Below are 18,840 nucleotides of genomic sequence, written 5' to 3' on the forward strand. Positions count from 1 at the left end.
GAGACGAGTTTTCCACGGTTTCCACCCCTCCCTCCATACCGCAGCAACACGAGTTTTTTCCACCCCTTTCAGAACGCGCTCTTCGCGCCACAAAGCCGCCCCAAGACGCGCGAGCAATGAGCATCGAGCTTAAACATATCGCAAACGTCAAACATAATATAACGGGATTAATATATATCGCGCACGTGCGACATGTTTGTCACAAGGCGCAAAAAATAATTATAAAAGGAATGCAACACGAGGACTTCCCAGGAGGTCACACATCCTAGTACTACTCTCGCCCAAGCACGCTTAACTTCGGAGTTCTGATGGGATCCGGTGCTTTAGTGCTGGTATGATCGCATCCGACATGTTTCCCCGTCTTCGTCCCTTATGCTTGCCACTCCCAGGTCCGCTCCAAAGACGATTCTACATTCTCACTACCATTACAACCGTTCCCTAACAGTGGATAATGTCCTATACTACTTACTCTCCCGCTGAATCACGGAGACGAGTTTTCCACGGTTTCCACCCCTCCCTCCATACCGCAGCAACACGAGTTTTTTCCACCCCTTTCAGAACGCGCTCTTCGCGCCACAAAGCCGCCCCAAGACGCGCGAGCAATGAGCATCGAGCTTAAACATATCGCAAACGTCAAACATAATATAACGGGATTAATATATATCGCGCACGTGCGACATGTTTGTCACAAGGCGCAAAAAATAATTATAAAAGGAATGCAACACGAGGACTTCCCAGGAGGTCACCCATCCTAGTACTACTCTCGCCCAAGCACGCTTAACTTCGGAGTTCTGATGGGATCCGGTGCTTTAGTGCTGGTATGATCGCATCCGACATGTTTCCCCGTCTTCGTCCCTTATGCTTGCCACTCCCAGGTCCGCTCCAAAGACGATTCTACATTCTCACTACCATTACAACCGTTCCCTAACAATGGATAATGTCCTATACTACTTACTCTCCCGCTCAATCACGGAGACGAGTTTTCCACGGTTTCCACCCCTCCCTCCATACCGCATCAACACGAGTTTTTTCCACCCCTTTCAGAACGCGCTCTTCGCGCCACAAAGCCGCCCCAAGACGCGCGAGCAATGAGCATCGAGCTTAAACATATCGCAAACGTCAAACATAATATAACGGGATTAATATATATCGCGCAGGTGCGACATGTTTGTCACAAGGCGCAAAAAATAATTATAAAAGGAATGCAACACGAGGACTTCCCAGGAGGTCACCCATCCTAGTACTACTCTCGCCCAAGCACGCTTAACTTCGGAGTTCTGATGGGATCCGGTGCTTTAGTGCTGGTATGATCGCATCCGACATGTTTCCCCGTCTTCGTCCCTTATGCTTGCCACTCCCAGGTCCGCTCCAAAGACGATTCTACATTCTCACTACCATTACAACCGTTCCCTAACAATGGATAATGTCCTATACTACTTACTCTCCCGCTCAATCACGGAGACGAGTTTTCCACGGTTTCCACCCCTCCCTCCATACCGCAGCAACACGAGTTTTTTCCACCCCTTTCAGAACGCGCTCTTCGCGCCACAAAGCCGCCCCAAGACGCGCGAGCAATGAGCATCGAGCTTAAACATATCGCAAACGTCAAACATAATATAACGGGATTAATATATATCGCGCACGTGCGACATGTTTCTCACAAGGCGCAAAAAATAATTATAAAAGGAATGCAACACGAGGACTTCCCAGGAGGTCACCCATCCTAGTACTACTCTCGCCCAAGCACGCTTAACTTCGGAGTTTTGATGGGATCCGGTGCTTTAGTGCTGGTATGATCGCATCCGACATGTTTCCCCGTCTTCGTCCCTTATGCTTGCCACTCCCAGGTCCGCTCCAAAGACGATTCTACATTCTCACTACCATTACAACCGTTCCCTAACAATGGATAATGTCCTATACTACTTACTCTCCCGCTCAATCACGGAGACAAGTTTTCCACGGTTTCCACCCCTCCCTCCATACCGCAGCAACACGAGTTTTTTCCACCCCTTTCAGAACGCGCTCTTCGCGCCACAAAGCCGCCCCAAGACGCGCGAGCAATGAGCATCGAGCTTAAACATATCGCAAACGTCAAACATAATATAACGGGATTAATATATATCGCGCACGTGCGACATGTTTGTCACAAGGCGCAAAAAATAATTATAAAAGGAATGCAACACGAGGACTTCCCAGGAGGTCACCCATCCTAGTACTACTCTCGCCCAAGCACGCTTAACTTCGGAGTTCTGATGGGATCCGGTGCTTTAGTGCTGGTATGATCGCATCCGACATGTCTCCCCGTCTTCGTCCCTTATGCTTGCCACTCCCAGGTCCGCTCCAAAGACGATTCTACATTCTCACTACCATTACAACCGTTCCCTAACAATGGATAATGTCCTATACTACTTACTCTCCCGCTCAATCACGGAGACGAGTTTTCCACGGTTTCCACCCCTCCCTCCATACCGCAGCAACACGAGTTTTTTCCACCCCTTCCAGAACGCGCTCTTCGCGCCACAAAGCCGCCCCAAGACGCGCGAGCAATGAGCATCGAGCTTAAACATATCGCAAACGTCAAACATAATATAACGGGATTAATATATATCGTGCACGTGCGACATGTTTGTCACAAGGCGCAAAAAATAATTATATAAGGAATGCAACACGAGGACTTCCCAGGAGGTCACCCATCCTAGTACTACTCTCGCCCAAGCACGCTTAACTTCGGAGTTCTGATGGGATCCGGTGCTTTAGTGCTGGTATGATCGCATCCGACATGTTTCCCCGTCTTCGTCCCTTATGCTTGCCACTCCCAGGTCCGCTCCAAAGACGATTCTACATTCTCACTACCATTACAACCGTTCCCTAACAATGGATAATGTCCTATACTACTTACTCTCCCGCTCAATCACGGAGACGAGTTTTCCACGGTTTCCACCCCTCCCTCCATACCGCAGCAACACGAGTTTTTTCCACCCCTTTCAGAACGCACTCTTCGCGCCACAAAGCCGCCCCAAGATGCGCGAGCAATGAGCATCGAGCTTAAACATATCGCAAACGTCAAACATAATATAACGGGATTAATATATATCGCGCACGTGCGACATGTTTGTCACAAGGCGCAAAAAATAATTATAAAAGGAATGCAACACGCGGACTTCCCAGGAGGTCACCCATCCTAGTACTACTCTCGCCCAAGCACGCTTAACTTCGGAGTTCTGATGGGATCCGGTGCTTTAGTGCTGGTATGATCGCATCCGACATGTTTCCCCTCTTCGTCCCTTATGCTTGCCACTGCCAGGTCCGCTCCAAAGACGATTCTACATTCTCACTACCATTACAACCGTTCCCTAACAATGGATAATGTCCTATACTACTTACTCTCCCGCTCAATCACGGAGACGAGTTTTCCACGGTTTCCACCCCTCCCTCCATACCGCAGCAACACGAGTTTTTTCCACCCCTTTCAGAACGCGCTCTTCGCGCCACAAAGCCGCCCCAAGACGCGCGAGCAATGAGCATCGAGCTTAAACATATCGCAAACGTCAAACATAATATAACGGGATTAATATATATCGCGCACGTGCGACATGTTTGTCACAAGGCGCAAAAAATAATTATAAAAGGAATGCAACACGAGGACTTCCCAGGAGGTCACCCATCATAGTACTACTCTCGCCCAAGCACGCTTAACTTCGGAGTTCTGATGGGATCCGGTGCTTTAGTGCTGGTATGATCGCATCGGACATGTTTCCCCGTCTTCGTCCCTTATGCTTGCCACTCCCAGGTCCGCTCCAAAGACGATTCTACATTCTCACTACCATTACAACCGTTCCCTAACAATGGATAATGTTCTATACTACTTACTCTCCCGCTCAATCACGGAGACGAGTTTTCCACGGTTTCCACCCCTCCCTCCATACCGCAGCAACACGAGTTTTTTCCACCCCTTTCAGAACGCGCTCTTCGCGCCACAAAGCCGCCCCAAGACGCGCGAGCAATGAGCATCGAGCTTAAACATATCGCAAACGTTAAACATAATATAACGGGATTAATATATATCGCGCACGTGCGACATGTTTGTCACAAGGCGCAAAAAATAATTATAAAAGGAATGCAACACGAGGACTTCCCAGGAGGTCACCCATCCTAGTACTACTCTCGCCCAAGCACGCTTAACTTCGGAGTTTTGATGGGATCCGGTGCTTTAGTGCTGGTATGATCGCATCCGACATGTTTCCCCGTCTTCGTCCCTTATGCTTGCCACTCCCAGGTCCGCTCCAAAGACGATTCTACATTCTCACTACCATTACAACCGTTCCCTAACAATGGATAATGTCCTATACTACTTACTCTCCCGCTCAATCACGGAGACAAGTTTTCCACGGTTTCCACCCCTCCCTCCATACCGCAGCAACACGAGTTTTTTCCACCCCTTTCAGAACGCGCTCTTCGCGCCACAAAGCCGCCCCAAGACGCGCGAGCAATGAGCATCGAGCTTAAACATATCGCAAACGTCAAACATAATATAACGGGATTAATATATATCGCGCACGTGCGACATGTTTGTCACAAGGCGCAAAAAATAATTATAAAAGGAATGCAACACGAGGACTTCCCAGGAGGTCACCCATCCTAGTACTACTCTCGCCCAAGCACGCTTAACTTCGGAGTTCTGATGGGATCCGGTGCTTTAGTGCTGGTATGATCGCATCCGACATGTCTCCCCGTCTTCGTCCCTTATGCTTGCCACTCCCAGGTCCGCTCCAAAGACGATTCTACATTCTCACTACCATTACAACCGTTCCCTAACAATGGATAATGTCCTATACTACTTACTCTCCCGCTCAATCACGGAGACGAGTTTTCCACGGTTTCCACCCCTCCCTCCATACCGCAGCAACACGAGTTTTTTTCACCCCTTCCAGAACGCGCTCTTCGCGCCACAAAGCCGCCCCAAGACGCGCGAGCAATGAGCATCGAGCTTAAACATATCGCAAACGTCAAACATAATATAACGGGATTAATATATATCATGCACGTGCGACATGTTTGTCACAAGGCGCAAAAAATAATTATAAAAGGAATGCAACACGAGGACTTCCCAGGAGGTCACCCATCCTAGTACTACTCTCGCCCAAGCACGCTTAACTTCGGAGTTCTGATGGGATCCGGTGCTTTAGTGCTGGTATGATCGCATCCAACATGTTTCCCCGTCTTCGTCCCTTATGCTTGCCACTCCCAGGTCCGCTCCAAAGACGATTCTACATTCTCACTACCATTACAACCGTTCCCTAACAATGGATAATGTCCTATACTACTTACTCTCCCGCTCAATCACGGAGACGAGTTTTCCACGGTTTCCACCCCTCCCTCCATACCGCAGCAACACGAGTTTTTTCCACCCCTTTCAGAACGCGCTCTTCGCGCCACAAAGCCGCCCCAAGACGCGCGAGCAATGAGCATCGAGCTTAAACATATCGCAAACGTCAAACATAATATAACGGGATTAATATGTATCGCGCACGTGCGACATGTTTGTCACAAGGCGCAAAAAATAATTATAAAAGGAATGCAACACGAGGACTTCCCAGGAGGTCACCCATCCTAGTACTACTCTCGCCCAAGCACGCTTAACTTCGGAGTTCTGATGGGATCCGGTGCTTTAGTGCTGGTATGATCGCATCCAACATGTTTCCCCGTCTTCGTCCCTTATGCTTGCCACTCCCAGGTCCGCTCCAAAGACGATTCTACATTCTCACTACCATTACAACCGTTCCCTAACAATGGATAATGTCCTATACTACTTACTCTCCCGCTCAATCACGGAGACGAGTTTTCCACGGTTTCCACCCCTCCCTCCATACCGCAACAACACGAGTTTTTTCCACCCCTTTCGGAACGCGCTTTTCGCGCCACAAAGCCGCCCCAAGACGCGCGAGCAATGAGCATCGAGCTTAAACATATCGCAAACGTCAAACATAATATAACGGGATTAATATATATCGCGCACGTGCGACATGTTTGTCACAAGGCGCAAAAAATAATTATAAAAGGAATGCAACACGAGGACTTCAAAGGAGGTCACCCATCCTAGTACTACTCTCGCCGAAGCATGCTTAACTTCGGAGTTCTGATGGGATCCGGTGCTTTAGTGCTGGTATGATCGCATCCGACATGTTTCCCCGTCTTCGTCCCTTATGCTTGCCACTCCCAGGTCTGCTCCAAAGACGATTCTACATTCTCACTACCATTACAACCGTTCCCTAACAATGGATAATGTCCTATACTACTTACTCTCCCGCTCAATCACGGAGACGAGTTTTCCACGGTTTCCACCCCTCCCTCCATACCGCAGCAACACGAGTTTTTTCCACCCCTTTCAGAACGCGCTCTTCGCGCCACAAAGCCGCCCCAAGACGCGCGAGCAATGAGCATCGAGCTTAAACATATCGCAAACGTCAAACATAATATAACGGGATTAATATATATCGCGCACGTGCGACATGTTTGTCACAAGGCGCAAAAAATAATTATAAAAGGAATGCAACACGAGGACTTCCCAGGAGGTCACCCATCCTAGTACTACTCTCGTCGAAGCATGCTTAACTTCGGAGTTCTGATGGGATCCGGTGCTTTAGTGCTGGTATGATCGCATCCGACATGTTTCCCCGTCTTCGTCCCTTATGCTTGCCACTCCCAGGTCTGCTCCAAAGACGATTCTACATTCTCACTACCATTACAACCGTTCCCTAACAATGGATAATGTCCTATACTACTTACTCTCCCGCTCAATCACGGAGACGAGTTTTCCACGGTTTCCACCCCTCCCTCCATACCGCAGCAACACGAGTTTTTTCCACCCCTTTCAGAACGTGCTCTTCGCGCCACAAAGCCGCCCCAAGACGCGCGAGCAATGAGCATCGAGCTTAAACATATCGCAAACGTCAAAGATAATATAACGGGATTAATATATATCGCGCACGTGCGACATGTTTGTCACAAGGCGCAAAAAATAATTATAAAAGGAATGCAACACGAGGACTTCCCAGGAGGTCACCCATCCTAGTACTACTCTCGCCCAAGCACGCTTAACTTCGGAGTTCTGATGGGATCCGGTGCTTTAGTGCTGGTATGATCGCATCCGACATGTTTCCCCGTCTTCGTCCCTTATGCTTGCCACTCCCAGGTCCGCTCCAAAGACGATTCTACATTCTCACTACCATTACAACCGTTCCCTAACAATGGATAATGTCCTATACTACTTACTCTCCCGCTCAATCACGGAGACGAGTTTTCCACGGTTTCCACCCCTCCCTCCATACCGCAGCAACACGAGTATTTTCCACCCCTTTCAGAACGCGCTCTTCGCGCCACAAAGCCGCCCCAAGACGCGCGAGCAATGAGCATCGAGCTTAAACATATCGCAAACGTCAAACATAATATAACGGGATTAATATATATCGCGCACGTGCGACATGTTTGTCACAAGGCGCAAAAAATAATTATAAAAGGAATGCAACACGAGGACTTCCCAGGAGGTCACCCATCCTAGTACTACTCTCGCCCAAGCACGCTTAACTTCGGAGTTCTGATGGGATCCGGTGCTTTAGTGCTGGCATGATCGCATCCGACATGTTTCCCCGTCTTCGTCCCTTATGCTTGCCACTCCCAGGTCCGCTCCAAAGACGATTCTACATTCTTACTACCATTACAACCGTTCCCTAACAATGGATAATGTCCTATACTACTTACTCTCCCGCTCAATCACGGAGACGAGTTTTCCACGGTTTCCACCCCTCCCTCCATACCGCAGCAACACGAGTTTTTTCCACCCCTTTCAGAACGCGCTCTTCGCGCCACAAAGCCGACCCAAGACGCGCGAGCAATGAGCATCGAGCTTAAACATATCGCAAACGTCAAACATAATATAACGGGATTAATATATATCGCGCACGTGCGACATGTTTGTCACAAGGCGCAAAAAATAATTATAAAAGGAATGCAACACGCGGACTTCCCAGGAGATCACCCATCCTAGTACTACTCTCGCCCAAGCACGCTTAACTTCGGAGTTCTGATGGGATCCGGTGCTTTAGTGCTGGTATGATCGCATCCGACATGTTTCCCCGTCTTCGTCCCTTATGCTTGCCACTCCCAGGTCCGCTCCAAAGACGATTCTACATTCTCACTACCATTACAACCGTTCCCCAACAATGGATAATGTCCTATACTACTTACTCTCCCACTCAATCACGGAGACGAGTTTTCCACGGTTTCCACCCCTCCCTCCATACCGCAGCAACACGAGTTTTTTCCACCCCTTTCAGAACGCGCTCTTCGCGCCACAAAGCCGCCCCAAGACGCGCGAGCAATGAGCATCGAGCTTAAACATATCGCAAACGTCAAACATAATATAACGGGATTAATATATATCGCGCACGTGCGACATGTTTGTCACAAGGCGCAAAAAATAATTATAAAAGGAATGCAACACGAGGACTTCCCAGGAGGTCACCCATCCTAGTACTACTCTCGCCCAAGCACGCTTAACTTCGGAGTTCTGATGGGATCCGGTGCTTTAGTGCTGGTATGATCGCATCCGACATGTTTCCCCGTCTTCGTCCCTTATGCTTGCCACTCCCAGGTCCGCTCCAAAGACGATTCTACATTCTCACTACCATTACAACCGTTCCCTAACAATGGATAATGTCCTATACTACTTACTCTCCCGCTCAATCACGGAGACGAGTTTTCCACGATTTCCACCCCTCCCTCCATACCGCAGCAACACGAGTTTTTTCCACCCCTTTCAGAACGCGCTCTTCGCGCCACAAAGCCGCCCCAAGACGCACGAGCAATGAGCATCGAGCTTAAACATATCGCAAACGTCAAACATAATATAACGGGATTAATATATATCGCGCACGTGCGACATGTTTGTCACAAGGCGCAAAAAATAATTATAAAAGAAATGCAACACGAGGACTTCCCAGGAGGTCACCCATTCTAGTACTACTCTCGCCCAAGCATGCTTAACTTCGGAGTTCTGATGGGATCCGGTGCTTTAGTGCTGGTATGATCGCATCCGACATGTTTCCCCGTCTTCGTCCCTTATGCTTGCCACTCCCAGGTCCGCTCCAAAGACGATTCTACATTCTCACTACCATTACAACCGTTCCCTAACAATGGATAATGTCCTATACTACTTACTCTCCCGCTCAATCACGGAGACGAGTTTTCCACGGTTTCCACCCCTCCCTCCATACCGCAGCAACACGAGTTTTTTCCACCCCTTTCAGAACGCGCTCTTCGCGCCACAAAGCCGCCCCAAGACGCGCGAGCAATGAGCATCGAGCTTAAACATATCGCAAACGTCAAACATAATATAACGGGATTAATATATATCGCAAAAAATAATTATAAAAGGAATGCAACACGAGGACTTCCCAGGAGGTCACCCATCCTAGTACTACTCTCGCCTAAGCGTGCACGCTTAACTTCGGAGTTCTGATGGGATCCGGTGCTTTAGTGCTGGTATGATCGCATCCGACATGTCTCCCCGTCTTCGTCCCTTATGCTTGCCACTCCCAGGTCCGCTCCAAAGACGATTCTACATTCTCACTACCATTACAACCGTTCCCTAACAATGGATAATGTCCTATACTACTTACTCTCCCACTCAATCACGGAGACGAGTTTTCCACGGTTTCCACCCCTCCCTCCATACCGCAGCAACACGAGTTTTTTCCACCCCTTCCAGAACGCGCTCTTCGCGCCACAAAGCCGCCCCAAGACGCGCGAGCAATGAGCATCGAGCTTAAACATATCGCAAACGTCAAACATAATATAACGGGATTAATATATATCGTGCACGTGCGACATGTTTGTCACAAGGCGCAAAAAATAATTATAAAAGGAATGCAACACGAGGACTTCCCAGGAGGTCACCCATCCTAGTACTACTCTCGCCCAAGCACGCTTAACTTCGGAGTTCTGATGGGATCCGGTGCTTTAGTGCTGGTATGATCGCATCCGACATGTTTCCCCGTCTTCGTCCCTTATGCTTGCCACTCCCAGGTCCGCTCCAAAGACGATTCTACATTCTCACTACCATTACAACCGTTCCCTAACAATGGATAATGTCCTATACTACTTACTCTCCCGCTCAATCACGGAGACGAGTTTTCCACGGTTTCCACCCCTCCCTCCATACCGCAGCAACACGAGTTTTTTCCACCCCTCTCAGAACGCGCTCTTCGCGCCACTAAGCCGCCCCAAGACGCGCGAGCAATGAGCATCGAGCTTAAACATATCGCAAATGTCAAACATAATATAACGGGATTAATATATATCGCGCACGTGCGACATGTTTGTCACAAGGCGCAAAAAATAATTATAAAAGGAATGCAACACGAGGACTTCCCAGGAGGTCACCCATCCTAGTACTACTCTCGCCCAAGCACGCTTAACTTCGGAGTTCTGATGGGATCCGGTGCTTTAGTGCTGGTATGATCGCATCCGACATGTTTCCCCGTCTTCGTCCCTTATGCTTGCCACTCCCAGGTCCGCTCCAAAGACGATTCTACATTCTCACTACCATTACAACCGTTCCCTAACAATGGATAATGTCCTATACTACTTACTCTCCCGCTCAATCACGGAGACGAGTTTTCCACGGTTTCCACCCCTCCCTCCATACCGCAGCAACACGAGTTTTTTCCACCCCTTTCAGAACGCGCTCTTCGCGCCACAAAGCCGCCCCAAGACGCGCGAGCAATGAGCATCGAGCTTAAACATATCGCAAACGTCAAACATAATATAACGGGATTAATATATATCGCGCACGTGCGACATGTTTGTCACAAGGCGCAAAAAATAATTATAAAAGCAATGCAACACGAGGAATTCCCAGGAGGTCACCCATCCTAGTACTACTCTCGCCCAAGCACGCTTAACTTTGGAGTTCTGATGGGATCCGGTGCTTTAGTGCTGGTATGATCGCATCCGACATGTTTCCCCGTCTTCGTCCCTTATGCTTGCCACTCCCAGGTCCGCTCCAAAGACGATTCTACATTCTCACTACCATTACAACCGTTCCCTAACAATGGATAATGTCCTATACTACTTACTCTCCCGCTCAATCACGGAGACGAGTTTTCCACGGTTTCCACCCCTCCCTCCATACCGCAGCAACACGAGTTTTTTCCACCCCTTTCAGAACGCGCTCTTCGCGCCACAAAGCCGCCCCAAGACGCGCGAGCAATGAGCATCGAGCTTAAACATATCGCAAACGTCAAACATAATATAACGGGATTAATATATATCGCGCACGTGCGACATGTTTGTCACAAGGCGCAAAAAATAATTATAAAAGGAATGCAACATGAGGACTTCCCAGGAGGTCACCCATCCTAGTACTACTCTCGCCCAAGCACGCTTAACTTCGGAGTTCTGATGGGATCCGGTGCTTTAGTGCTGGTATGATCGCATCCGACATGTTTCCCCGTCTTCGTCCCTTATGCTTGCCACTCCCAGGTCCGCTCCAAAGACGATTCTACATTCTCACTACCATTACAACCGTTCCCTAACAATGGATAATGTCCTATACTACTTACTCTCCCGCTCAATCACGGAGACGAGTTTTCCACGGTTTCCACCCCTCCCTCCATATCGCGGCAACATGAGTTTTTTCCACCCCTTTCAGAACGCGCTCTTCGCGCCACAAAGCCGCCCCAAGACGCGCGAGCAATGAGCATCGAGCTTAAACATATCGCAAACGTCAAACATAATATAACGGGATTAATATATATCACGCACGTGCGACATGTTTGTCACAAGGCGCAAAAAATAATTATAAAAGGAATGCAACACGAGGACTTCCCAGGAGGTCACCCATCCTAGTACTACTCTCGCCCAAGCACGCTTAACTTCGGAGTTCTGATGGGATCCGGTGCTTTAGTGCTGGTATGATCGCATCCGACATTTTTCCCCGTCTTCGTCCCTTATGCTTGCCACTCCCAGGTCCGCTCCAAAGACGATTCTACATTCTCACTACCATTACAACTGTTCCCTAACAATGGATAATGTCATATACTACTTACTCTCCCGCTCAATCACGGAGACGAGTTTTCCACGGTTTCCACCCCTCCCTCCATACGGCAGCAACACGAGTTTTTTCCACCCCTTTCAGAACGCGCTCTTCGCGCCACAAAGCCGCCCCAAGACGCGCGAGCAAAGAGCATCGAGCTTAAACATATCGCAAACGTCAAACATAATATAACGGGATTAATATATATCGCGCACGTGCGACATGTTTGTCACAAGGCGCAAAAAATAATTATAAAAGGAATGCAACACAAGGACTTCCCAGGAGGTCACCCATCCTAGTACTACTCTCGCCCAAGCACGCTTAACTTCGGAGTTCTAATGGGATCCGGTGTTTTAGTGCTGGTATGATCGCATCCGACATGTTTCCCCGTCTTCGTCCCTTATGCTTGCCACTCCCAGGTCCGCTCCAAAGACGATTCTACATTCTCACTACCATTACAACCGTTCCCTAACAATGGATAATGTCCTATACTACTTACTCTCCCGCTCAATCACGGAGACGAGTTTTCCACGGTTTCCACCCCTCCCTCCATACCGCAGCAACACGAGTTTTTTCCACCCCTTTCAGAACGCGCTCTTCGCGCCACAAAGCCGCCCCAAGACGCGCGAGCAATGAGCATCGAGCTTAAACATATCGCAAACGTTAACGGGATTAATATATATCGCGCACGTGCGACATGTTTGTCACAAGGCGCAAAAATTAATTATAAAAGGAATGCAACACGAGGACTTCCCAGGAGGTCACCCATCCTAGTACTACTCTCGCCCAAGCACGCTTAACTTCGGAGTTCTGATGGGATCCGGTGCTTTAGTGCTGGTATGATCGCATCCGACATGTTTCCCCGTCTTCGTCCCTTATGCTTGCCACTCCCAGGTCCGCTCCAAAGACAATTCTACATTCTCACTACCATTACAACTGTTCCCTAACAATGGATAATGTCCTATACTACTTACTCTCCCGCTCAATCACGGAGACGAGTTTTCCACGGTTTCTACCCCTCCCTCCATACTGCAGCAACACGAGTTTTTTCCACCCCTTTCAGAACGCGCTCTTCGCGCCACAAAGCCGCCCCAAGAGGCGCGAGCAATGAGCATCGAGCTTAAACATATCGCAAACGTCAAACATAATATAACGGGATTAATATATATCGCGCACGTGCGACATGTTTGTCACAAGGCGCAAAAAATAAATATAAAAGGAATGCAACACGAGGAATTCCCAGGAGGTCACCCATCCTAGTACTACTCTCGCCCAAGCACGCTTAACTTCGGAGTTCTGATGGGATCCGGTGCTTTAGTGCTGGTATGATCGCATCCGACATGTTTCCCCGTCTTCGTCCCTTATGCTTGCCACTCCCAGGTCCGCTCCAAAGACAATTCTACATTCTCACTACCATTACAACCGTTCCCTAACAATGGATAATGTCCTATACTACTTACTCTCCCGCTCAATCACGAAGACGAGTTTTCCACGGTTTCCACCCCTCCCTCCATACTGCAGCAACACGAGTTTTTTCCACCCCTTTCAGAACGCGCTCTTCGCGCCACAAAGCCGCCCCAATGAGCATCGAGCTTAAACATATCGCAAACGTCAAACATAATATAACGGGATTAATATATATCGCGCACGTGCGACATGTTTGTCACAAGGCGCAAAAAATAATTATAAAAGGAATGCAACACGAGGACTTCCTAGGAGGTCACCCATCCTAGTACTACTCTCGCCCAAGCACGCTTAACTTCGGAGTTCTGATGGGATCCGGTGCTTTAGTGCTGGTATGATCGCATCCGACATGTTTCCCCGTCTTCGTCCCTTATGCTTGCCACTCCCAGGTCCGCTCCAAAGACGATTCTACATTCTCACTACCATTACAACCGTTCCCTAACAATGGATAATGTCCTATACTACTTACTCTCCCGCTCAATCACGGAGACGAGTTTTCCACGGTTTCCAACCCTCCCTCCATACCGCAGCAACACGAGTTTTTTCCACCCCTTTCAGAACGCGCTCTTCGCGCCACAAAGCCGCCCCAAGACGCGCGAGCAATGAGCATCGAGCTTAAACATATCGCAAACGTCAAACATAATATAACGGGATTAATATATATCGCGCACGTGCGACATGTTTGTCACAAGGCGCAAAAAATAATTATAAAAGGAATGCAACACGAGGACTTCCCAGGAGGTCACCCATCCTAGTACTACTCTCGCACAAGCACGCTTAACTTCGGAGTTCTGATGGGATCCGGTGCTTTAGTGCTGGTATGATCGCATCCGACATGTTTCCCCGTCTTCGTCCCTTATGCTTGCCACTCCCAGGTCCGCTCCAAAGACGATTCTACATTCTCACTACCATTACAACCGTTCCCTAACAATGGATAATGTCCTATACTACTTACTCTCCCGCTCAATCACGGAGACGAGTTTTCCACGGTTTCCACCCCTCCCTCCATACCGCAGCAACACGAGTTTTTTCCACCCCTTTCAGAACGCGCTCTTCGCGCCACAAAGCCGCCCCAAGACGCGCGAGCAATGAGCATCGAGCTTAAACATATCGCAAACGTCAAACATAATATAACGGGATTAATATATATCGCGCACGTGCGACATGTTTGTCACAAGGCGCAAAAAATAATTATAAAAGCAATGCAACACAAGGACTTCCCAGGAGGTCACCCATCCTAGTACTACTCTCGCCCAAGCACGCTTAACTTCGGAGTTCTGATGGGATCCGGTGCTTTAGTGCTGGTATGATCGCATCCGACATGTTTCCCCGTCTTCGTCCCTTATGCTTGCCACTCCCAGGTCCGCTCCAAAGACGATTCTACATTCTCACTACCATTACAACTGTTCCCTAACAATGGATAATGTCCTATACTACTTACTCTCCCGCTCAATCACGGAGACGAGTTTTCCACGGTTTCCACCCCTCCCTCCATACCGCAGCAACACGAGTTTTTTCCACCCCTTTCAGAACGCGCTCTTCGCGCCACAAAGCCGCCCCAAGACGCGCGAGCAATGAGCATCGAGCTTAAACATATCGCAAACGTCAAACATAATATAACGGGATTAATATATATCGTGCACGTGCGACATGTTTGTCACAAGGCGCAAAAAATAATTATAAAAGGAATGCAACACGAGGACTTCCCAGGAGGTCACCCATCCTAGTACTACTCTCGCCCAAGCACGCTTAACTTCGGAGTTCTGATGGGATCCGGTGCTTTAGTGCTGGTATGATCGCATCCGACATGTTTCCCCGTCTTCGTCCCTTATGCTTGCCACTCCCAGGTCCGCTCCAAAGACGATTCTACATTCTCACTACCATTACAACCGTTTCCTAACAATGGATAATGTCCTATACTACTTACTCTCCCGCTCAATCACGGAGACGAGTTTTCCACGGTTTCCACCCCTCCCTCCATACCGCAGCAACACGAGTTTTTTCCACCCCTTTCAGAACGCGCTCTTCGCGCCACAAAGCCGCCCCAAGACGCGCGAGCAATGAGCATCGAGCTTAAACATATCGCAAACGTCAAACATAATATAACAGGATTAATATATATCGCGCACGTGCGACATGTTTCTCACAAGGCGCAAAAAATAATTATAAAAGGAATGCAACACGAGGACTTCCCAGGAGGTCACCCATCCTAGTACTACTCTCGCCCAAGCACGCTTAACTTCGGAGTTCTGATGGGATCCGGTGCTTTAGTGCTGGTATGATCGCATCCGACATGTTTCCCCGTCTTCGTCCCTTATGCTTGCCACTCCCAGGTCCGCTCGAAAGACGATTCTACATTCTCACTACCATTACAACCGTTCCCTAACAATGGATAATGTCCTATACTACTTACTCTCCCGCTCAATCACGGAGACGAGTTTTCCACGGTTTCCACCCCTCCCTCCATACCGCAGCAACACGAGTTTTTTCCACCCCTTTCAGAACGCGCTCTTCGCGCCACAAAGCCGCCCCAAGACGCGCGAGCAATGAGCATCGAGCTTAAACATATCGCAAACGTCAAACATAATATAACAGGATTAATATATATCGCGCACGTGCGACATGTTTGTCACAAGGCGCAAAAAATAATTATAAAAGGAATGCAACACGAGGACTTCCCAGGAGGTCACCCATCCTAGTACTACTCTCGCCCAAGCACGCTTAACTTCGGAGTTCTGATGGGATCCGGTGCTTTAGTGCTGGTATGATCGCATCCGACATCTTTCCCCGTCTTCGTCCCTTATGCTTGCCACTCCCAGGTCCGCTCCAAAGATGATTCTACATTCTCACTACCATTACAACCGTTCCCTAACAATGGATAATGTCCTATACTACTTACTCTCCCGCTCAATCACGGAGACGAGTTTTCCACGGTTTCCACCCCTCCCTCCATACCGCAGCAACACGAGTTTTTTCCACCCCTTCCAGAACGCGCTCTTCGTGCCACAAAGCCGCCCCAAGACGCGCGAGCAATGAGCATCGAGCTTAAACATATCGCAAACGTCAAACATAATATAACGGGATTAATATATATCGTGCACGTGCGACATGTTTGTCACAAGGCGCAAAAAATAATTATAAAAGGAATGCAACACGAGGACTTCCCAGGAGGTCACCCATCCTAGTACTACTCTCGCCCAAGCACGCTTAACTTCGGAGTTCTGATGGGATCCGGTGCTTTAGTGCTGGTATGATCGCATCCGACATGTTTCCCCGTCTTCGTCCCTTATGCTTGCCACTCCCAGGTCCGCTCCAAAGACGATTCTACATTCTCACTACCATTACAACCGTTCCCTAACAATGGATAATGTCCTATACTACTTACTCTCCCGCTCAATCACGGAGACGAGTTTTCCACGGTTTCCACCCCTCCCTCCATACCGCAGCAACACGAGTTTTTTCCACCCCTTTCAGAACGCGCTCTTCGCGCCACAAAGCCGCCCCAAGACACGCGAGCAATGAGCATCGAGCTTAAACATATCGCAAACGTCAAACATAATATAACGGGATTAATATATATCGCGCACGTGCGACATGTTTGTCACAAGGCGCAAAAAATAATTATAAAAGGAATGCAACACGAGGACTTCCCAGGAGGTCACCCATCCTAGTACTACTCTCGCCCAAGCACGCTTAACTTCGGAGTTCTGATGGGATCCGGTGCTTTAGTGCTGGTATGATCGTATCGGACATGTTTCCCCGTCTTCGTCCCTTATGCTTGCCACTCCCAGGTCCGCTCCAAAGACGATTCTACATTCTCACTACCATTACAACCGTTCCCTAACAATGGATAATGTCCTATACTACTTACTCTCCCGCTCAATCACGGAGACGAGTTTTCCACTGTTTCCACCCCTCCCTCCATACCGCAGCAACACGAGTTTTTTCCACCCCTTTCAGAACGCGCTCTTCGCGCCACAAAGCCGCCCCAAGACGCGCGAGCAATGAGCATCGAGCTTAAACATATCGCAAACGTCAAACATAATATAACGGGATTAATATATATCGCGCACGTGCGACCTGTTTGTCACAAGGCGCAAAAAATAATTATAAAAGGAATGCAACACGAGGAATTCCCAGGAGGTCACCCATCCTAGTACTACTCTCGCCCAAGCACGCTTAACTTTGGAGTTCTGATGGGATCCGGTGCTTTAGTGCTGGTATGATCGCATCCGACATGTTTCCCCGTCTTCGTCCCTTATGCTTGCCACTCCCAGGTCCGCTCCAAAGACGATTCTACATTCTCACTACCATTACAACCGTTCCCTAACAATGGATAATGTCCTATACTACTTACTCTCCCGCTCAATCACGGAGACGAGTTTTCCACGGTTTCCACCCCTCCCTCCATACCGCAGCAACACGAGTTTTTTCCACCCCTTTCAGAACGCGCTCTTCGCGCCACAAAGCCGCCCCAAGACGCGCGAGCAATGAGCATCGAGCTTAAACATATCGCAAACGTCAAAGATAATATAACGGGATTAATATATATCGCGCACGTGCGACATGTTTGTCACAAGGCGCAAAAAATAATTATAAAAGGAATGCAACACGAGGACTTCCCAGGAGGTCACCCATCCTAGTACTACTCTCGCCCAAGCACGCTTAACTTCGAAGTTCTGATGGGATCCGGTGCTTTAGTGCTGGTATGATCGCATCCGACATGTTTCCCCGTCTTCGTCCCTTATGCTTGCCACTCCCAGGTCCGCTCCAAAGACGATTCTACATTCTCACTACCATTACAACCGTTCCCTAGCAATGGATAATGTCCTATACTACTTACTCTCTCGCTCAATCACGGAGACGAGTTTTCCACGGTTTCCACCCCTCCCTCCATACCGCAGCAACACGAGTTTTTTCCACCCCTTTCAGAACGCGCTCTTCGCGCCACAAAGCCGCCCCAAGACGCGCGAGCAATGAGCATCGAGCTTAAACATATCGCAAACGTCAAACATAATATAACGGGATTAATATATATCGCGCACGTGCGACATGTTTGTCACAAGGCGCAAAAAATAATTATAAAAGGAATGCAACACGAGGACTTCCCAGGAGGTCACCCATCCTAGTACTACTCTCGCCCAAGCACGCTTAACTTCGGAGTTCTGATGGGATCTGGTGCTTTAGTGCTGGTATGATCGCATCCGACATGTTTCCCCGTCTTCGTCCCTTATGCTTGCCACTCCCAGGTCCGCTCCAAAGACGATTCTACATTCTCACTA

General features: G+C 48.9%; 39 non-coding genes across 39 annotated transcripts; all 39 read right to left on the bottom strand.

Moving 5' to 3' along the window:
* Window positions 1-227: 227 nt before the first annotated feature.
* LOC123174782 (5S ribosomal RNA) lies at window positions 228-346 on the bottom strand. Its single transcript, XR_006487343.1, has one exon. It is a non-coding gene; the product is annotated as a 5S ribosomal RNA (ribosomal RNA).
* A 367-nt stretch (window positions 347-713) lies between these two features.
* On the bottom strand, window positions 714-832 carry LOC123174787 (5S ribosomal RNA). Its single transcript, XR_006487348.1, has one exon. It is a non-coding gene; the product is annotated as a 5S ribosomal RNA (ribosomal RNA).
* Window positions 833-1,199: 367 nt separating this feature from the next.
* LOC123174792 (5S ribosomal RNA) lies at window positions 1,200-1,318 on the bottom strand. The gene has a single exon (XR_006487353.1). It is a non-coding gene; the product is annotated as a 5S ribosomal RNA (ribosomal RNA).
* Window positions 1,319-1,685: 367 nt separating this feature from the next.
* On the bottom strand, window positions 1,686-1,804 carry LOC123174836 (5S ribosomal RNA). Its single transcript, XR_006487394.1, has one exon. It is a non-coding gene; the product is annotated as a 5S ribosomal RNA (ribosomal RNA).
* A 367-nt stretch (window positions 1,805-2,171) lies between these two features.
* Window positions 2,172-2,290, bottom strand: LOC123174793 (5S ribosomal RNA). Its single transcript, XR_006487354.1, has one exon. It is a non-coding gene; the product is annotated as a 5S ribosomal RNA (ribosomal RNA).
* A 367-nt stretch (window positions 2,291-2,657) lies between these two features.
* On the bottom strand, window positions 2,658-2,776 carry LOC123174795 (5S ribosomal RNA). Its single transcript, XR_006487355.1, has one exon. It is a non-coding gene; the product is annotated as a 5S ribosomal RNA (ribosomal RNA).
* Window positions 2,777-3,143: 367 nt separating this feature from the next.
* On the bottom strand, window positions 3,144-3,262 carry LOC123174813 (5S ribosomal RNA). Its single transcript, XR_006487372.1, has one exon. It is a non-coding gene; the product is annotated as a 5S ribosomal RNA (ribosomal RNA).
* A 366-nt stretch (window positions 3,263-3,628) lies between these two features.
* LOC123174834 (5S ribosomal RNA) lies at window positions 3,629-3,747 on the bottom strand. The gene has a single exon (XR_006487392.1). It is a non-coding gene; the product is annotated as a 5S ribosomal RNA (ribosomal RNA).
* Window positions 3,748-4,114: 367 nt separating this feature from the next.
* Window positions 4,115-4,233, bottom strand: LOC123174838 (5S ribosomal RNA). The gene has a single exon (XR_006487396.1). It is a non-coding gene; the product is annotated as a 5S ribosomal RNA (ribosomal RNA).
* A 367-nt stretch (window positions 4,234-4,600) lies between these two features.
* LOC123174796 (5S ribosomal RNA) lies at window positions 4,601-4,719 on the bottom strand. Its single transcript, XR_006487356.1, has one exon. It is a non-coding gene; the product is annotated as a 5S ribosomal RNA (ribosomal RNA).
* Window positions 4,720-5,086: 367 nt separating this feature from the next.
* LOC123174797 (5S ribosomal RNA) lies at window positions 5,087-5,205 on the bottom strand. Its single transcript, XR_006487357.1, has one exon. It is a non-coding gene; the product is annotated as a 5S ribosomal RNA (ribosomal RNA).
* A 367-nt stretch (window positions 5,206-5,572) lies between these two features.
* LOC123174798 (5S ribosomal RNA) lies at window positions 5,573-5,691 on the bottom strand. Its single transcript, XR_006487358.1, has one exon. It is a non-coding gene; the product is annotated as a 5S ribosomal RNA (ribosomal RNA).
* Window positions 5,692-6,058: 367 nt separating this feature from the next.
* On the bottom strand, window positions 6,059-6,177 carry LOC123174790 (5S ribosomal RNA). The gene has a single exon (XR_006487351.1). It is a non-coding gene; the product is annotated as a 5S ribosomal RNA (ribosomal RNA).
* A 367-nt stretch (window positions 6,178-6,544) lies between these two features.
* On the bottom strand, window positions 6,545-6,663 carry LOC123174788 (5S ribosomal RNA). The gene has a single exon (XR_006487349.1). It is a non-coding gene; the product is annotated as a 5S ribosomal RNA (ribosomal RNA).
* Window positions 6,664-7,030: 367 nt separating this feature from the next.
* On the bottom strand, window positions 7,031-7,149 carry LOC123174799 (5S ribosomal RNA). The gene has a single exon (XR_006487359.1). It is a non-coding gene; the product is annotated as a 5S ribosomal RNA (ribosomal RNA).
* Window positions 7,150-7,516: 367 nt separating this feature from the next.
* Window positions 7,517-7,635, bottom strand: LOC123174817 (5S ribosomal RNA). The gene has a single exon (XR_006487376.1). It is a non-coding gene; the product is annotated as a 5S ribosomal RNA (ribosomal RNA).
* Window positions 7,636-8,002: 367 nt separating this feature from the next.
* On the bottom strand, window positions 8,003-8,121 carry LOC123174833 (5S ribosomal RNA). The gene has a single exon (XR_006487391.1). It is a non-coding gene; the product is annotated as a 5S ribosomal RNA (ribosomal RNA).
* Window positions 8,122-8,488: 367 nt separating this feature from the next.
* LOC123174800 (5S ribosomal RNA) lies at window positions 8,489-8,607 on the bottom strand. Its single transcript, XR_006487360.1, has one exon. It is a non-coding gene; the product is annotated as a 5S ribosomal RNA (ribosomal RNA).
* A 367-nt stretch (window positions 8,608-8,974) lies between these two features.
* On the bottom strand, window positions 8,975-9,093 carry LOC123174784 (5S ribosomal RNA). Its single transcript, XR_006487345.1, has one exon. It is a non-coding gene; the product is annotated as a 5S ribosomal RNA (ribosomal RNA).
* Window positions 9,094-9,431: 338 nt separating this feature from the next.
* On the bottom strand, window positions 9,432-9,554 carry LOC123174791 (5S ribosomal RNA). Its single transcript, XR_006487352.1, has one exon. It is a non-coding gene; the product is annotated as a 5S ribosomal RNA (ribosomal RNA).
* A 367-nt stretch (window positions 9,555-9,921) lies between these two features.
* Window positions 9,922-10,040, bottom strand: LOC123174801 (5S ribosomal RNA). The gene has a single exon (XR_006487361.1). It is a non-coding gene; the product is annotated as a 5S ribosomal RNA (ribosomal RNA).
* Window positions 10,041-10,407: 367 nt separating this feature from the next.
* Window positions 10,408-10,526, bottom strand: LOC123174803 (5S ribosomal RNA). The gene has a single exon (XR_006487363.1). It is a non-coding gene; the product is annotated as a 5S ribosomal RNA (ribosomal RNA).
* A 367-nt stretch (window positions 10,527-10,893) lies between these two features.
* Window positions 10,894-11,012, bottom strand: LOC123174783 (5S ribosomal RNA). The gene has a single exon (XR_006487344.1). It is a non-coding gene; the product is annotated as a 5S ribosomal RNA (ribosomal RNA).
* Window positions 11,013-11,379: 367 nt separating this feature from the next.
* LOC123174835 (5S ribosomal RNA) lies at window positions 11,380-11,498 on the bottom strand. Its single transcript, XR_006487393.1, has one exon. It is a non-coding gene; the product is annotated as a 5S ribosomal RNA (ribosomal RNA).
* Window positions 11,499-11,865: 367 nt separating this feature from the next.
* On the bottom strand, window positions 11,866-11,984 carry LOC123174804 (5S ribosomal RNA). The gene has a single exon (XR_006487364.1). It is a non-coding gene; the product is annotated as a 5S ribosomal RNA (ribosomal RNA).
* A 367-nt stretch (window positions 11,985-12,351) lies between these two features.
* LOC123174823 (5S ribosomal RNA) lies at window positions 12,352-12,470 on the bottom strand. The gene has a single exon (XR_006487382.1). It is a non-coding gene; the product is annotated as a 5S ribosomal RNA (ribosomal RNA).
* Window positions 12,471-12,826: 356 nt separating this feature from the next.
* Window positions 12,827-12,945, bottom strand: LOC123174805 (5S ribosomal RNA). The gene has a single exon (XR_006487365.1). It is a non-coding gene; the product is annotated as a 5S ribosomal RNA (ribosomal RNA).
* Window positions 12,946-13,312: 367 nt separating this feature from the next.
* Window positions 13,313-13,431, bottom strand: LOC123174811 (5S ribosomal RNA). The gene has a single exon (XR_006487370.1). It is a non-coding gene; the product is annotated as a 5S ribosomal RNA (ribosomal RNA).
* A 354-nt stretch (window positions 13,432-13,785) lies between these two features.
* Window positions 13,786-13,904, bottom strand: LOC123174818 (5S ribosomal RNA). The gene has a single exon (XR_006487377.1). It is a non-coding gene; the product is annotated as a 5S ribosomal RNA (ribosomal RNA).
* A 367-nt stretch (window positions 13,905-14,271) lies between these two features.
* On the bottom strand, window positions 14,272-14,390 carry LOC123174840 (5S ribosomal RNA). The gene has a single exon (XR_006487398.1). It is a non-coding gene; the product is annotated as a 5S ribosomal RNA (ribosomal RNA).
* Window positions 14,391-14,757: 367 nt separating this feature from the next.
* LOC123174841 (5S ribosomal RNA) lies at window positions 14,758-14,876 on the bottom strand. The gene has a single exon (XR_006487399.1). It is a non-coding gene; the product is annotated as a 5S ribosomal RNA (ribosomal RNA).
* Window positions 14,877-15,243: 367 nt separating this feature from the next.
* LOC123174806 (5S ribosomal RNA) lies at window positions 15,244-15,362 on the bottom strand. Its single transcript, XR_006487366.1, has one exon. It is a non-coding gene; the product is annotated as a 5S ribosomal RNA (ribosomal RNA).
* A 367-nt stretch (window positions 15,363-15,729) lies between these two features.
* LOC123174807 (5S ribosomal RNA) lies at window positions 15,730-15,848 on the bottom strand. Its single transcript, XR_006487367.1, has one exon. It is a non-coding gene; the product is annotated as a 5S ribosomal RNA (ribosomal RNA).
* A 367-nt stretch (window positions 15,849-16,215) lies between these two features.
* On the bottom strand, window positions 16,216-16,334 carry LOC123174808 (5S ribosomal RNA). Its single transcript, XR_006487368.1, has one exon. It is a non-coding gene; the product is annotated as a 5S ribosomal RNA (ribosomal RNA).
* Window positions 16,335-16,701: 367 nt separating this feature from the next.
* LOC123174809 (5S ribosomal RNA) lies at window positions 16,702-16,820 on the bottom strand. The gene has a single exon (XR_006487369.1). It is a non-coding gene; the product is annotated as a 5S ribosomal RNA (ribosomal RNA).
* Window positions 16,821-17,187: 367 nt separating this feature from the next.
* Window positions 17,188-17,306, bottom strand: LOC123174785 (5S ribosomal RNA). The gene has a single exon (XR_006487346.1). It is a non-coding gene; the product is annotated as a 5S ribosomal RNA (ribosomal RNA).
* A 367-nt stretch (window positions 17,307-17,673) lies between these two features.
* On the bottom strand, window positions 17,674-17,792 carry LOC123174827 (5S ribosomal RNA). Its single transcript, XR_006487385.1, has one exon. It is a non-coding gene; the product is annotated as a 5S ribosomal RNA (ribosomal RNA).
* A 367-nt stretch (window positions 17,793-18,159) lies between these two features.
* LOC123174830 (5S ribosomal RNA) lies at window positions 18,160-18,278 on the bottom strand. The gene has a single exon (XR_006487388.1). It is a non-coding gene; the product is annotated as a 5S ribosomal RNA (ribosomal RNA).
* Window positions 18,279-18,645: 367 nt separating this feature from the next.
* Window positions 18,646-18,764, bottom strand: LOC123174824 (5S ribosomal RNA). Its single transcript, XR_006487383.1, has one exon. It is a non-coding gene; the product is annotated as a 5S ribosomal RNA (ribosomal RNA).
* Between the last annotated feature and the right edge of the window lie 76 nt (window positions 18,765-18,840).

This window comes from Triticum aestivum, unplaced genomic scaffold, assembly GCF_018294505.1.
Source record: "Triticum aestivum cultivar Chinese Spring unplaced genomic scaffold, IWGSC CS RefSeq v2.1 scaffold79095, whole genome shotgun sequence".
NCBI lineage: Eukaryota > Viridiplantae > Streptophyta > Magnoliopsida > Poales > Poaceae > Triticum > Triticum aestivum.